This window comes from Mustela lutreola, chromosome 14 (assembly GCF_030435805.1).
Source record: "Mustela lutreola isolate mMusLut2 chromosome 14, mMusLut2.pri, whole genome shotgun sequence".
In the NCBI taxonomy this organism is placed as follows: Eukaryota; Metazoa; Chordata; class Mammalia; order Carnivora; family Mustelidae; genus Mustela; species Mustela lutreola.
Window position 1 is genome coordinate 35,168,450 of NC_081303.1, and position 17,467 is coordinate 35,185,916.

Here is a 17,467-nt window from a genome sequence, read left to right on the forward strand (position 1 = left end):
TGCTTGTGCTCTCTCACTCTCTCTCATTAAACAAAATCTTTATCAAATAAATAAATAGAAATGAATGAATGAATGATATGGAAAAGGCAGCAAGCAGAAGTCCTGATGAAAGTACCTTCCAAACAAGGAACAACATATGCAATGGCTCAGAGAAAGGTCAATTTGAAGAGAAGCTCCATAGAATACAGTATTCACTCAAAAAATAGTAGCTATTATTACATCATGTCCTCTTCATATATTGAGAAACAGATGATTTAAGAGATTAGATATATGGAGCCCATAACATTTAGCGGTTATATCTTATTTATATCTATCCTACCCATTTACAAAAAAAAAAAAAAAAAAAACTTGAGGGGGAGAAGTTAAAAACAGACACAAGTAAATGAAGCAAACATGAATTAATCAAGTATTAATTCATTCAAGTATTTATTAAGCACTCAATATATGGCCAAACTTAAAAATATGAAATAGACATGCTCCCTGACTTTGAGGAAGTAATGTCTTAACAGAAACAGAGGAAATGGATACAGATACATGACAACAGAGTAAAATAGATGAACAGTAATAGGAACAGAAAAGTCAAAGGCTGGAATGGGGTAAAGAAGATGCCTTCCATCAGAACACCAAAGCAAAAACAACATACAACAGTTAAATGAAAAACTAAGCTTTAACCTTCTCCAAAGACAAGAATGAAAAAAATGAAGGGTTGGGTGCCTAGGTGGCTCAGCAAGGTAAGTGTCTGACTCTTGATTTCCATTCAGGTCATGATCACGGAGTTCTGGAATCAAGCCCTGCTATGGGCTCCATGCTTAGCGCAGGGCCTGCTTGAGGATTTCTCTGCCTCTCCCTCAGCCCCTTCCACTGCCTGTGTGCTCTCTCTCCTTCTCTCCCAAATAAATAAATAAATCTTTAAAAAAAACAAAAGAAAGAAAGAAACGGTTACATGCACAGGCACAACTCTTACTGATAAAAGCTTAAAATTAGGGGCACCTGCGTGGCTCAGTGGTTTAAAGCCTCTGCCTTCAGCTCAGGTCATGATCCCAGGGTCCTGGGATAGAGCCCCGCATTGGGCTCCTTGCTCAGTAGGAAGCCTGCTTTCTCTTCTCTTTCCCTGCCTGCCTCTCTGCCTACTTGTGATCTCTGTCTATCAAATAAATAAATAAAATCTTTAAAAAAAAAAAAAAAAAAAAGCTTAACATTACTTTCACTTAGAGGGAACTTTTCCCAACTTGTGTGATCAATGGCCTAAATCTTTACACAAAATACCCTCAAAAACATAATAAATCATGTCCAAGAAGACACTTTTACCATAACTGTAGAGATATCTCTCATACCAACCTTTGATTAAAGAAGAAAATACAAAGTTAGAATGACCTAAACGACCCTCCATCACCCAGCCTCTATATTCTCTCTAATCTCATATTGTATTATTTCCCACCCTTATAAATGAATATATCTTACCACGCACATAATGCTGTTTTCCCGTCACCCAATGTTTCCCTCTGCCTGGAAAGTCTTCCTTATCAGGCATCCAAATATTTCTGGCTAACTAATGTGCTTTAATCAAGACAGCACTCCTAGGGCACAATTTCCAGGAAGTCTTCCTTGAATTTTCGGGCCAAACTTTCTTTTAGGCAGCTCACATTATATCCCATTCATATCTTATTGCTGCATTTACTACATATTGCTATCTGTTTGTGGGTCTTTTTCTTATGGGCTAAAAGCTGCTCAAGGATAAGAGTCATGTCTTATTTATTTTTGTGTCTAGAGCACTTAACAAAGTAGTGGGTGCCCACTAAAAGTTTGCTCCAACTTTACAATTTCAACAAAACCTGCCGAATAACAAACTTAATCTACAGATGGCCTTCTAATGATCTCAACTGATTTAGTAATCACACTTGAAAAATCTAAAAGAATAAATCACGAATACTTTCTTTTGAGCGGATATCCCGAATACCAAGTGTCTACATTTTTCAGTCTATAGTGCAGACTCTTCACATCTGAGACCATCCGTAAGTGCTAAATGTACCCACAGACCGCACTGTGAATAAGATCTGTTTGCTCTACATACTCCTTAGGTGAATGGGTGGCAAAACAAAATTGCACTGCAGAAGTCAAAGAGCCTTCATGTACACCCACTTGGACTGATGGCCCTAAATCTCCGCACAGGCGTCTTCTATAATCAATGGTTCTCAACTCTCTATCACTTTTAAGTATCATGTGTATATGTACCCCATTCTCATAAATGACATTTCTCAATGCACATAGTAAATTCTCAACTAAAGAACACACCTCTAGAATAACAAGGTTCTCCCATGTGTTAAGAACTACTTTTCTGCCTACATTATTTCAATTGAAAACACCACATCAAACAAACAATAACAAAAAAAAAAAAAAAAAGAAAACACCACATCAGATCTTATATATTAATCTTTTTATGCATATATTTATAACTTATAATACATTCCTTACCTTTAAAAAATTGTGATAAAGGGATGCCTGAGTGGCTCAGTGGGTTGAGCGTCTGCCTTTGGCTCAGGTCATGATCTCAGGGTCCTGGGATCCAGTCCTGCACTGGGCTCCCTGCTCAGCAGGAAGTCTGTTTCTCCTGCTACCCCTCCCCTCTGCTCAAGATCTGTCTCCTGACCTCTCGCTCTCTCTCTCTCTTGAATAAATAAACAAAATCTTGGAAAATAAATAAAATATAAATAAATAAATGTAATAAAGGCGAGCATACAAAATGTGACGTGTGAAAGTCAGCTACTCCATTAAGTCAAACTACAATCCATACTTCTGCTCCTCTGCCCTAAAATCTAGTGAAAGAAATGGGAATCTGTTGCATCACTTCTATGACTAAGATGTATTGTTCTACTTATGCAAAATATCCTCTTTTCAAGAAAAGTAGTGAAAAGAAAACTCAAGATTTCTTCAATTAGAGAGTTTTAATCCTTAACTGGGTAACATGACCATTATAAATACTCAACAAAAATCTCACTTCAGTAATGATCATAGGTGCATAGCCTTCAAGAATGTTAGTTGGTTTTTTTTAAGATTTTATTTATTTATTTGACAGACAGAGATCACAAGTAGGCAAAGAGGCAGGCAGAGAGAGGGCGAAGCAGGCTCCCTGCTGAGCAGAGAGCCGGATGCGGGGCTCGATCCCAGGACCCTGAGATCATGGCCTGAGCCGAAGACAGAGGCTCAACCCACTGAGCCACCCAGGCGCCCCAAGAATGTTAGTTTCAGGAGAATTTAGTGGTTCATTACTTACATACAACATCCAGTGCTCAGCACAACTGCCTTCCTTAATATTCATCCTCCATTTAATCCATTCTTCCCACATCCCCTCTAGCAACCCTGAGTTTAAGAGTCTGTTTTATGGTTTGCCTCTCTTTTCCCCCCATATGTTCATCTGTTTGTTTCTTAAGTTCCTCATATAAATGAAATCATGTGGTATTTGTCTTTCTCTGACTGGCTTATTTCACTTAGCATAATAGACTGTTTTCTACAACAGCTGCACCAGTTTGCATTCCCACCAACCGTGCAATAGAGTTCCTTGTTCCCTACATCCTCAGTGACACTTATTTTGTTGTTGAATTTAGCCATTCTGTCAGGTGTGAGGTGATATCTCATTAGAGTTTTGATTTGTATTTCCCCAATGATGAGTCATATGGAGCATCTTCTCAAGTGTCTATTAGCCTTCTGTATGTCTTCTTTGAAAAACTGTCTTCTTAACTGGATTACTTGTTTTTTGGATATTGAATTTGATAAGCTCTTTACAGATTCCAGACACTAACCCTTTATCAAGTATGATATTTGCAACTATCTTCTCTCATCCTGTTGGTTGCCTTTTAGTTTTGTTGGTTGTTTCCTTAAGTATGCAGAACTTTTATCTTGATGTAATCCCAACAGTACATTTTTGCTTTTGTTTCCCTTGCCTCTGGAGACATGTCTAGTAAGAAGTTGCTATGGCCCACGTCAAAGAGGTTACTGTCTATTCTCTTCCAGGATTTTGATGGTTTCCGGTCTCATATTTAGATCTTTCATGCATTTTGAACTTATTTTGTGTATGGTGTAAGAAAGTGGTCTAGTTTCATTCTCACGAATATCACTCTTCACTTTTTCCAACACCATTTGTTGAAGAGACTTCTTTCCATTGGATGCTCTTTCCTGCTTTGCTGAAGATTAGCTGACCATATAGTTGTGGGTCCAATTCTGGGTTCTCTCTTCTGTTCCACTGATCTATGTGTCTGTTTTTGTACCAGTACCATACTGTATTGATGATTACCACTTTGTAATATAGCTTGAAGTCTGGAATTGTGATGCCACCAGTTTTGTTTTTCTTTTTCAGGATTGCTTTGGCTATTCAGGGTCTTTCGTGGTTCCATACAAATTTTAGATTGTTCTAGATCTATGAAAATTCTGGTGTTATTTTATTAGGGATTGCATTAAATGTGCAGGTTGCCTTGAGCAATATAGACATTTTAACAATTTAAGAATATTTGTTCTTCCAATTCCATGATCATGGAATGCTTCCCATTTCTCTGTGTCCTCTTCAATTACTTCCATAAGCATTCTATGGTTTTCAGAGTACAGATGATTTATCTCTTTGATTAGGTTTATTCCTAAGTATCCTACTGTTTTGGGGGCAATTACAAATGAGATCAATTCCTGGATTTCTCTTTCTGCTGCTTCATTATTGGTGTATAGAACTGCGACGGAATTCTGTATGTTAGTTTTGCATCCTAGGACTTCACTGAATTAATGCACCAGTTCTAGCAATTTTTTGCTGGAGTCTTTTGGGTTTTCTATATAAAGTATAATGTCATCCTCAAAGAGTCAAAGTTTTATTTCATCGTCGCCAGTTTGGGTGGCTTTGATTTCTTTTTGTAGTCTGACTCCTAAGACTAGGACTTTCAGTAGCAAGTTAAATAACAACAGTGAGAGTGGACATCTCTGTCTTGTTTCTGACCATAGAAGGAAAGCTCTCGGTTTTTTCCCACTGAGGATGATGTGAGCTGGGGGTCTTTAGGATATGGCTTCATGATGTTGAGGTATGTTCCCTCTATCCTTGCTTTGTCGAGGGTTTTTAACACGAATGAATGCTGCATTTTGTTAAATGCTTTTTCTGCAACTATTAAGAGGATCACATGGGGGGGGGGGTGCCTCAGTGGCCCAGTGGGTTAAAGCTGCTGCCTTCGGCTCAGGTCATGATCTCAGGGTCCTGGGATTGAGTCCCGCATTGGACTCTCTGCTCAGCAGGGAGCCTGCTTCCTCCTCTCTCTCTGCCTGCCTCTCTGCCTACTTGTCATTTCTGTCAAATCAATAAATAAAATCCCTAAAAAAAATAAAAAATTTTTAAAACAGAGGATCACATGGTTAACCTCTTTTATTAATGTGGTGTATCACACTGATTGACTTGTGGATTTTGAACTATGCTGTATCCCAGGAATAATCACTGATCATGGTGAATGATTCTTTTAATGCACTGTTGAATTCTGTTTGTAGCATTTTGTTGAGAATTTTTGCATCCATGTTCATCAGGGATATTGGCCTTGTAACTCTCTTCTTTAGTGGGTTCTTTGTCTGGTTTGGGAATCAGGGTAATGCTAGCCTCACAGAACGAGTTTGGAAGTTTTTCTTCCTATTTTTTTTTTTTTTAAGATTTTACCTATTTATGTGAGAGACAGAGAGCATGAACCTGAGTGAAGTGGGGAGTGGGGGAGGACAGAAGGATAAGCAGACTCCCTGCTGAGCAGAGAGCCTGTTGTGGGGCTCAATCCCAGGACCCTGTGATCCATGACCTGAGCCAAAGGCAGACACTTAGTTGACTAAGCCACACAGGTGCCCTTCCTTCTCTATTCTTTGGAACAGTTTGAGGAGAATAGGCATTAACTCTCCTTTAAGCATTTGTAATTCACCTGGGAAAACATCTGGCCCTCGACTTTTGTTTGTTTGGAGATTTTTGATTACTGATTCAATTTCTTTGCTGTTTATCAATCTGTTTCAAACTGTCTATTGCTTCCTGTTTCAGTTTTGGTAGTTTGTATGTTTCTAGGAATTTATCCATTTCTTCCAGATTGCCCAATTTGTTAGCATATAATTTTTCATAACATTCTAGTTGATTGAGTTTCTGTGGTGTTGTTTATTTTCTCTCATTTGCAATTTATTTATTTGGGTTCTTTCTCTTCTTGATAAGTTTGGCTAGCGATTTATTAAGTATATTAATTCTTTCAAAGAACCAGCTCCTGGTTTTCACTGATCTGTTCTCTTGTATTTTTTAGCATCTATATGATTGATTTCTACTCTAATCTTTATTATTTCCTTCCTTTGGCTGGCTGTAGGCTTTGTTTGTTGTTCTTTTTCTAGTTCCTTTAGGTGTTAAGTCAGGTTGCATATTTGAGATTTTTCTTACTTCTTGAAATATACCAGCCCTGTATGGTTATATACTTCCCTCTTATGACCATTTTTGCTGCATCTCAAAGGTTTTGGACCATTGTGCTTTCATTATCATTTGTTTCCATATATTATTTTTTTAATTTCTTCTTCCATTTCCCAAGCTGACCTAATCATTCTTTGGTAGGATGTTCTTTAACCTCCACATATTTGTGCTCTTTCTAAATTTTTTCTTGTGGCTAACTTCAAGTTTCATAGCATTGTGATCAGAAAATATGCATGGTATCATCTTAATCTTTTGGTACTTGTTGAGGCCTGATTTTGTGACCCAGTATGTGATCAAGTTTGGAGAATGCCCCATGTGCACTCAAAAAGTGTATTCTGGAGTTATAGGATGAAATGTTCTTAAGACATTTGTTAAGTCCACCTGGTCCTGTGTGTCATTCAAAGCCATTGTTTCCTTGTTGATTTTCTGCTTGGATGAACTGTCCATCAATCCAAGTGGGGTATTAACATCCACTACTATTATTATATTATTAGCAATGAGTTCCTTTACATTTGTTATTGTTTTATATATTTGGGTGCTCCTAAATTGGGGGCATAAATATTATAATTGTTAAATCTTCTTGTTGGATAGACCCCTTTATTAGGACATGGTCCCCTTCTTCATCTCATTACAGTCTTTGGCTTAAAATCCAGTTTGTCTGAGATAAGTGTTGCTATTCTAGCTCTCTTATGACATCCACTAACATGATAAATCGTTCTCCATCCCCTCACTTTTGTCTTTAGGTCTAAAAAGAGTCTCACTTTTTAGATAGCATATTGATGGGTCTTGGTTTTTATTTTGTTTGTTTGTTTGTTTTTAACCATTGTAGCACCCTATGTCTATTATTGGAGCATTTAGTCTACTTATTTCAGAGTAATTCCTGATAGATATGAGCTTAGTGCCATTTTATTACTTGTTTTGTCATTATTTATGGAGATTTTTTCTTTCTAGTTTTTGCTTTTTGTCTTTCTTTCCAAATCAGAGTCCCCTTTAATATTTCTTGCAGGGCTAACTTGGTGGTCATGAACTCCTTCAGTTTTTGTCTGAGAAATTCTTTATCTGTCTATTCTGAATGACAGCTCTGCTGGATAGAGTATTCTTGGCTGCATATTCTTCTCATTCAGCACCTGAAATAAATCATGCCACTTGTTTTGGGCTTGCCAAGCTTCTGTGGAAAGATCTGCTGCTAATCTTATTTGTTTTCCCTTGTAAGTTAGGAACTTCTTTTGTCTTGCTGCTTTTAGGACTTTTTTTTTTTCCTCATTATTTTGCTAACTTAACTATAATACGTCTTGGTATTGGCCTGCTTTTGCTGATTTTAATAGAAGTTCTCTGTGCCTCCTAGATCTGGACGTCTGTTTCCTTCCCCAAATTAGGGAAATTTTCAGCTATCATTCCCTCAAATAAACTTTCAGCCCCCTTCTCCCTCTTCTTCTTCTAAGACTGTTATGATATGTATGTTATTGTGCTTCATGGAGTTACTGAGTTCCTTAAGTCTATATTCATGAGCTAATATTTTTCTTTCCTTCTTCTTTTTAAGCTTCATTATTTTCCATAATTTCATTACCTATATCACTTAGTCATTCTTCTTCTTCTTCCATCCTATGGTCATTACATCCAGTCAGTTTCAAATCTCAGCTATTGCATTTCTCATTTTGGCCTAACTAGTTTTTAGGTCTTTTATCTCTGTGGTTAGGGGCTCCCTGGTGTCTTCTATGCTCTTCCCAAGCCCAGCTAGTATCCTTATGATTGTTGCTTTAAATTCTGGATCAGTCATATTACTTATATCCGTTTTGATGAGACCCCTGGGTGTAACCTTTTCTTGTTCTTTCTTTTGGGACGAATTCCTCCATCTTGGCATTTTGTTTAGAGCTCTGCCTTCTTCTCTGTGTTAGAAAAGCTGGTTTTGTTTCCTGCCCCTGAGAGTAATGGCTTTATAAAGAAGAGTGGAGTGCAGGGGCCTGATGCTTCAGAAAGTGCCTCTGGTGTATGCTGTGTGTATTCTGCTGCTGTCTTTTGGCTTCTCTTTCCCCCGGGTCAGTCCTCTGCAGTTTCGCCTTGCCCCCAGTGGATAGTGTTTGGACCTAGTGTTGCAAAACACTATAGTCAGCAGAAATGGTGGGAGCAGGGGGTTTGTGCTCATCTTCTAGCGGAGGGTTCCACTGCCCTGGTTCTCAGGCACACTTGCCCAGGAAAAGCAGCACTTGCAGAGTTGGGGGGGGGGGTGGCGAGGTAGTGCTTGGTGTAAGCAGTTAAGGCTGCCAGCCCCTTCCCTCATCTCCAGAGAGGCGCTTTCGCACCCATTGCTGTCCAGGAAGCCTTCCCAGAAGAGCAAGCAATCACTACTTGTGTGTCCCAAGTGTCCCTTGAATCCCTGACTTCACCCTGTGTCTGGGGCCATGTGCCCCACCCCCCGCCCCACCAGCAGCACAGTACATCTCTGTTATATCCCAGGCAGGCTGGCTGGGGTGTTTGTTTTTTTTTTTAATATTTTATTTATTTATTTGACAGAAATCACAAGTAGACAGAGAGGCAGGCAGAGAGAGGAGGAAGCAGGCTTCCTGCTGAGTAGAGAGCCTGATGCAGGGCTCAATCCTAGGACCCTGAGATCATGACCTGAGCCAAAGGCAGAGGCGTTAACCCACTGAGCAACCCAGGTGCCCCAGGCTGGCTGAGTTTTAAAACTTTAGGGACCCACATGCTGGGACTAATGCAGGTTTGTCTCAGAAAGGCAGCTGCACTAAAGCACAGGATTGTGGAGTTTGGAGTAAAGGGCAGCCAAGAGACCATTTCCAGGGTAGCTGCCCTCAGCAGCTGTCCCTGCAACTGTGCTGAGGGGCAGGGAGGGTAATGGCACCCACCAGCTCTTTTATCCCCGGACAGGCAATGCCACCGCGCCCAGATATACTCCAAAAAGGGGGAACAATCTCTCCTAGTGCATCCCAGGATCCCACCATTTGCTCCTGGGCTCCCTGCCTTCCTTCTCCTAAGGAATGTTTCAGCTCCCTGAGGGCTCCACGCCAGCCATGCCATGGACTTCTAAAAACTCCAGTCTTTGAGGCCCACTGACTGTAAACACTCAGAAAAACGGGCCTCCCTCATTTTCCCAGCCAATGGCTTTGGGGAATTGTTTTCCTTGTGGGATCCCCTGTGTGCTCCTCTCTCTTCCTTTCTTTCTCTCTCTTTCTCCCCACGACCAGGGCTCCCTCCCCTCCACAGCACCTCTGATCTGTTTCTCCCCCAAATCACATCTCCACACCTCCTACCTTCCACCATGTGGGCTCTTCTTTCCCTCCAGCTATGCAGTTTGTTCTGTCAGTCCTCAGATCGATTTCTTGGGTATTCAGAGTGCTTTGAGATTTATCTAGCTGTGTACAAGAAACAAGGCAAGCCTAGGTTCCACCTACTACTCCACATCTTAGCTCCTCTATCTTGCATTTATTGTACACATATGTCTTTCTACCTCTAGACCGCAAACTCCTTGAAGATAGGTACTGGTCCTAAGCATTTAGTACAGTGCCTTGTACATAACAGGCTTTAAATGTAAGTGAATGTAGGATGATTGGAAGAAGGAATCTGGAAAGGGAGGGTAAGTGGGACAAGCAAAGCTGGGGGAATGGTAGAGGCAAGTAAGAGAAAATCAGCACTAGAGAGTCATAAAGGTTATGGGGAGAGAGGTGATTACAAAAGCCAGGTAATCCTGAAGAGACTGGTAAAATCTAAAACCTTTATTTCTCTGATGTAAAGTTTATTTGTGGTTTTGGTACAAAGAGAAAGGACAAATTAAAGCTCTAATTATCTAACTCCAAATTTCTGGGTTTTTTAAAAACAAACTTTCTGTGTATTTAAAATACCCCTCCAAAGGACAGCTGGGTGGCTCAATCGGTTAAGCATCTAACTGTTGATTTTGGCTGAGGTCACTGAGGTCGTTAGACAGCCCTGAGTCCGGCTCCCTGCTGGGCGTGGCCCCTGCTTAAGTTTCTCTCCCTCTCCCTCTCCCTTTGCCCCTCCAACCACATGTGCTCTCTCTTTCAAAAACTAAAAATAAAATACCTCTCAAAATATTTTGATGTGGTCAAATGGGTACCACTTAGAATTTTTATTAACTTATTCACCTGTCTCTATTTATAGTATCATGAAAATAGTAACAGTACAATATTGTGTAGCCTTTCTGCTGACATACATTTTACAAATATTTACTCTAGCCCCCAAATTAAAGCCAGTGTGATATTTTCAGCACTAAGTTTTCAGAAAGCTCAGCCTTCTTCCTGTAGTTATAAAAGATCTGAGTCATTCTGCTCCCAATGCCATACTCAAATCATTAAAACACTACATCCCCTTGGTGTGACAAGAGTCATAATCTCTCCGACTAAAGAATTAAGCCCTCTCCTTACTAACTGACATATGAATACTAACTGACATATGAATTACTTCTATAATCTTTCTGCAAATAGTTAATAAGCTCTCACAGTCTTGCTTCAGCTAAAGGAGTTAATTATTTACACAATACAATTATAAGTAGTAGAAGCCTAGATTCTGGTCCTGACACTTGTCACTTTTTTCCAAGGTCTCAGTTTCCAGAACTACAAATGACATAGTTCAGTAAAATTAAATTCAAATAGCATTTATTGAGTACATTCTTTGAGCAAGTATATAATGCCTAACTTGTTGCCAGTCTCCCAAATTTAAATATTTTAGTGATTTGAGGTTATTAAAATTTTCCTGCTTGTTATAGATTGAATAAAGAGAACCCAATAGTTAGCATCTTTCTCCTCAGGCCTTTCCCTCAGACATCTACCTCCCCAAGCCCTGCCCACAGACATGCACTTGGGGGGGTCACAGATGCTATCAGCTTTCTGGCTTCAACCCAAACCCCGCACGAGGCTGAGAAACAACAGGAGTTCGTCATACGCTGCACCCTCCTGTAATAGAGGCAGTGCCTGAGGAGGAAAAAGGAGATTTAAGCAAGGCCTTAGCCTGAAAAAGGAAGAAAAGATTTTAGCGAGAAAAATATTCACAAACTGTGTGACCTTGGCAAATTGCTTAACCTCTCTATCTTTAATTTTTTTCTACTAAAAAATGGATAGAATACTACCCTATTGGGCCAGTGTGAAAATTAAATGTATAATCCACATAGTTTTTCACTAGAAAGTGGAATTAGTGACCCTAGTGAATCAGTGGCCCAATCTGTTCCCACAGAAACCAGTTTACTTGCCAAGCATTAAGGGGATTCTACTTCAGGAGAAGGCAGGCAGTAGACGACCCAGGCTCTCTTCTAATTCAAAGATACACAGAAAACATGCAGCTGGATCAACATCACTGGGTGTGTGAACGATCATGCCCACAGAGTCACTATAGTATTTTAGTCTAAATCCTAATCATTAAATTGGCAGAAAAAGTGGGTTCAGTGGCCACATAAATCCAACCAGCCACAAGAACTCTGAAGGACGCTGGGCATGACTATAGACCATCTACTACTCACTTATGGGAACAAAGACCAGAGACTAGAAATAGCTCACTTTACAATGTGAAGAACATCCAAAAAGTGCTGATAATAGTCTCAGGCATGTATAAATGTTCAACCAAAGTTACCTCCTATTATTGCTATTATCACATCATGGAAGCAGTAAACATAAGACTGATAATATCTCCTCTGTGTGAAGATTTGAAGGAAAGGGCGCCCAGATACACTACTTTAAGGAACATAAAGCTGCAGTCTTTCTAGAGAGTAATTTAGTACTACCATCAAAAACCAGACTGTGCACACCACAGTAATATCTAAAAATCTGAATTTGCGCTTCAGAATATATATATATATAAGGCCGACTATTCTTCACAATAGCCATAATAGCCAAAAAAGAAAAAGCAAAGAAAAATAGAAATTGCTTTTAGAACCTTCAAAAGAGATCTGGGGGGCCCCTGGGTGACTCAGTGGGTTAAAGCCTCTGCCTTCGGCTTGGGTCATGATCCCGGGGTCCTGGGATCGAGCCCCACATCAGGCTCTCTGCTCAGTGGGAAGCCTGCTTTCTCTCTCTCTCTGCCTCCCTCTCTACCTACTTGAGATCTCTGTCTGTCAAATAAATAAATAAAATCTTAAAAAAAAAAAAAAGAGAGAGAGATCTGGAAAAGTAGATTATGCTATATCCATGCCACAGAACACTATTTTAATTAGAAAGCGAGAAATAGTTTAACATAGTGTTCTTATCAGATACATTGTTAATGAGAAAAGCAAGTTGCCAAACAGGATATGCAAAATATTCCTTTTGGAAAAAGAAAAAATATCTAAACCATTAAATGATTTCTCCTGGAGAATCAGAATTGCTGGGCAGTCAGAGTCCATTTTATATTTAAGTTTTTTAACAATAAAAAAGAGAAAAGAAATTCCATATATTTCTCTGTTTGTTTTCTAATACAAAGTTGCTTATCTTCCAAATAATAAACTGGTGGCTGGCTTTACACAGACAATTTTTCAGTAGCTCTGTTAATTTATTTAAATGTCTTAAAATTTTGATTAAATGACTTTTAAAAACCAGTCAAAAACCATTTTAGTTGATTCATGTAGGCAGTAAAATTTAAATGACAAACATCAACATTTACTAGAAAGAAATTTATCTCAGAGAAAGTCCACTTGGGGTTTTTCTTTACATTTACATCATCATTTGTCAATAATAATAATTATTTTAAGAACTTTAGGCTGTTTCTAACCACTCTCCTCTCTTTTTTCAGTTATCATTTAAAATATTATTATTATCATAGTAAGCTGCAGCCATTGTGAATAAATATTCTTATTCTTCCCTAAGCATACTGGATCTAGACAAACTTTTCAAACACAGGCTTTACTAAGCTACTTAGAAAATATAATTACACGTAAAAATGTTGTAGAAAGATAAATAAAATCAAGTAAAATTTATATTAAAAACTGTGTGGCATTTAGCTAGTAGCAGTGACCCTTCAAGTACAAAGTTCACTTATCTATCATTTAAAGGTCAGGCCCACTACCAAAAAAAAAAAATCTATAGGATTAAATTAAGCCTTCCAATCCCCAGAAAGGTACCAGTATATAACTTTATTTAGAATATAATTGCTTTGCATGTAAATATGTGAGACCCTTGGACTTTTGAAACATATTCATTAAAACAAAACAAAACCTAAAATCTTCAGGTGATAAGGTAATTACTTTGCTTTAAAAAGAAATGTCAAGAATGAAATCCTATATTAACTTAAAACTTTAGATACCAGAGATTTTCCCTGAATTCCCAATTATTCTATGAATTACTTTAAGTACAAGAAAGGGGTTTCAAGGGCAAAGAAGGGCGAAATCCCATGTCAGGTAAACTTTAGGGATTTCAAATGAAAACATCTTTGTATGTAATCGGAACCTGGGAGTAGTAAGAAACGTAAGCGCTCAAGTTTTCATGAAAACTGGTGTAGCAAGCCTTGGTGCTACATCCAACAATTCTGCATAACCATAGTTTCTTGAATTCAGCCTCCCTCTTACCTTCTAATATCCTTTTCTATCCAAATCTTCATCCTATCCTATAATATCTATAGAAAGTGTTCAGAGGAAAATTATAAAAGCAGCATTTTGACAATGTCTCTAAGATAAATTATATAATATTAATTTTCATCGTCATCTTACAAGAAGACATGAAGCGAGGCAAAGAGGCATCACATTAACTGACATTCAGGAGTTTTGGGGGCTGGGAAATGTGAAGCTTTTATCACACCAAAGTTAGAAAAATAATGAAAGATAGCCACATGCATTTTGGAATAACATGAAAATAGCACTAAATGAAGAACTAGGATACCTTTCTATAGGGGTGCTAGTTAATTCAAACTATTTTCTAACTTCTGAAAGGACTTTTTTTTAAATTTTTTATAAACATTTATTTTTATCCCCAGGGGTACAGGTCTGTGAATCACCAAGTTTACACACTTCACAGCACTCACCATAGCACATACCCTCCCCAATGTCCATAACCCCACCCCCCTTCTCCCAACCCCCCTCCCCCCAGCAACCCTCAGTTTGTTTTGTGAGATTAAGAGTCAAAGGACTATTTTTTAAAAATTAGAAAAAATATAGAAAGGGAGACTTGATCATTTAATTCTTGATACTATATCATTACATTAATAATGTTTCAGTTAAGGTAACTGGTATACCTACAAAGTACTAAATGAACAAAAACTGACCCCAGCATGAAAACAAAACAAAACAAAAAAAATCCTCCATATAAGAAAACCAAACCTATAGAAGTTTAATAACCAAACAGAAGCATTTAAAAATACACACTTAAGTTCTTTTCTAAAAGCATGCAATACAGAAATTCACAACTCATTTACTACATTCACAATCTTATCCTTACTATAAAGTTAAAACTTTAAGTTCATATATTAAAAAAATCATTTGAGTAAAATTATCTTTAAGACTGATTTTTCTGGGGGGAGGGGGTTTGGGAGATTTTTCTAACCAAAGATGCTGTACTATATTAATACCAAGTATCAATCTTCCCTGAAAAGAGCTTATATAACAATATTGAAAATATTTTTAAGATATCAAAATGTACTTTTTCTATTAGATTATCCACTTATGCTAGTTTGAAGTAAATACACACTTGGGGCTTGCCAAAACAACCAAGAGTTGTATTAAGGTATACCTTAAATACCCACAAATTGTTCAGGCACACTAAATAACCAAATGAGAAAGATGGGTTCTTTTTATCACACCTATATGATGAAACAGTAACTCTATAAGCTTTTTTTTTTTTACTTGCTACTTCTCATATTTCCTTTCAAATATATCTCCTATTAAGAACAACCTCAGTTCATGAATTTTGAGTGCTCCACTTAAGGACATCTCAAAATGAAAAAAAAAATTCATTTTTTACCAACTTCTCATTAGAAATACACTAAAACTTTATTGTAACACACTACTCATGGTAAAAATTTTTATAAGAATAGTTTACTTTGGGGCGCCTGGGTGGCTCAGTGGATTAAGCCGCTGCCTTCGGCTCAGGTCATGATCTCAGAGTCCTGGAATCGAGTCCCACATCAGGCTCCCTGCTCAGCAGAGAGCCTGCTTCCCTCTCTCTCTCTCTGCCTGCCTCTCCATCTACTTGTGATTTCTCTCTGTCAAATAAATAAAATCTTAAAAAAAAAAAAAAAAAAGAATAGTTTACTTTGGAGTACTTATAATAGGAAGGGCATCTATTATGTAACAAATGCAAACTAACAAAAAACTTTAAGTAAAATGTGGCCCCAGTTATAAATACAAAAGAAAGCATAGTAATAACAGTATATTTTACAGAATTTTAGGAATTACATAAAACGTTCACATTCACAAATATGTGTGACTGTCAGAGTTGGCCAACTTTTCTGTAAGGTCCAAACAGTAAATAATTTCAGTTCTATCCACATGTTCTTCTCTTTCCTCTTCTTTATTTTTTTTTTTTGTGGGGGGAGTTAGGGGGAGGTTGGGAGAAGATGTTGTTATTACTACACTTTAAAAATATAAAAACCACTCTTAGCTCAGAAGCCATTACAACAAAACCAGACTATGGCTAGTTTGGCCACAGTGTGCCAAACCTGGGACCCTTGCAGAGAAACCATTTCTATTTGCTTCAAAACATTAAAGATGATTTGTTTTCAAATGCCCAATATATTTTTCAAAAAAAAAATCCATTTTATGAAAAGTGAGGATATACTTACTATAAATATAAGACTAGTCTATATATTGTACAATTTAAATATAATAGAAATCAGTCCCATACACAGTAAAGATGTTAGAATTAGATTTCAATCTTCCAAATTCAAGAATCTTACCACTTAAAAAAAAAAAAATACTAGATTCCAGTTAAGGACAAGACCATAAACTTCCCAGACACAAAAATACTGCTGTAGGAAATGATTACAATGTATTCTCTGTCAAACTGAAATATTAATTACATTTTTTTAAGATTTTATTTATTTATTTGACAGAGATACAGAGAGATCACAAGTAGGCAGAGAGGCAGGCAGAGAGAAAGGGGGAAGCAGGCTCCCTGCTGAGCAGAGAGCACCATGCTGGGCTTGATCCCAGGACCCTGGGATCATGACCCAAGCCGAAGGCAGAGAGAGGCTTAACCCACTGAGCCACCCAGGTGCCCCTATTAATTACTTTCTAAAATGACATCTTTTTTTTTTTTTTTTTTTGGTAGAAGACATGCAAGCTAGAAATTTGAGAATGTAAGTTATTCTCTTTTGAATTCTAGATTTTCATTCTTTAGAGGTGCTATATTTTAAAACATAAAAATTACCATATGACTGAGGTGGAATTAAGATTAGATTGAACAGACTGTAATCATGAATTAAACACCACAATTTTGTATAGTGTAGATTTTTAAATAAAACACAAGTCACAGGGCAAGAAATCACTACTAAGTCCTTAAGTTCAGATGATACAGGACCAAATCATACTCAAGCACCCAGTGATTAGACTGCAGTTGCTTTTTTGAAACACCACTGGTTATCTGCAGGGGAAAACATCAAGAGCCCAAATGACAGTCTTAATTAATCTCACAACACTTAAAATCTAAGGCACACATTTGGCACTTGATTACATTTGGGTCAAATCCAATATATAGTGTGATGTTTCATTGTATTACTTAATTCCTGCAAGGATTTAAAATGTTCATTCCCACATAAAACATAAGGATGTTTAGCTTTAAGGTAAGTCCTTCCAAGGAACTAATCGCAGTGCTCAGAGTATGTACGTACACACAAAAATTCTGAAATGAATGAAGTTAATATACCAATACGCTTTCTTCCAGGGCAAGCTAACCCAGCGCTAAGCCTCTGAATATGGCAGTTAAAGACAGCTATGACTCATCACCTTTTCCTATCAATTTTTTCCCTGAAATCAGTCATTTCCTATTTCCAGGATCAGCACCCTTGCTCAGGATTTATCTCTTCAAATTAGAGATATAATCACAGGTTCTTCATTGTTCCTAACTGCACTTTATATAGCTTACTGCCCACTTAATCTTCCTA

At 37.9% G+C, this 17,467-nt stretch overlaps 1 protein-coding gene across 9 annotated transcripts in view; it reads right to left on the reverse strand.

Moving 5' to 3' along the window:
* The window catches only part of RABGAP1L (RAB GTPase activating protein 1 like), a 776,623-nt gene that overhangs the window by 579,850 nt on the left and 179,306 nt on the right, over positions 1–17,467 (reverse strand). The gene's annotated exons all lie outside the window — the stretch shown is intronic.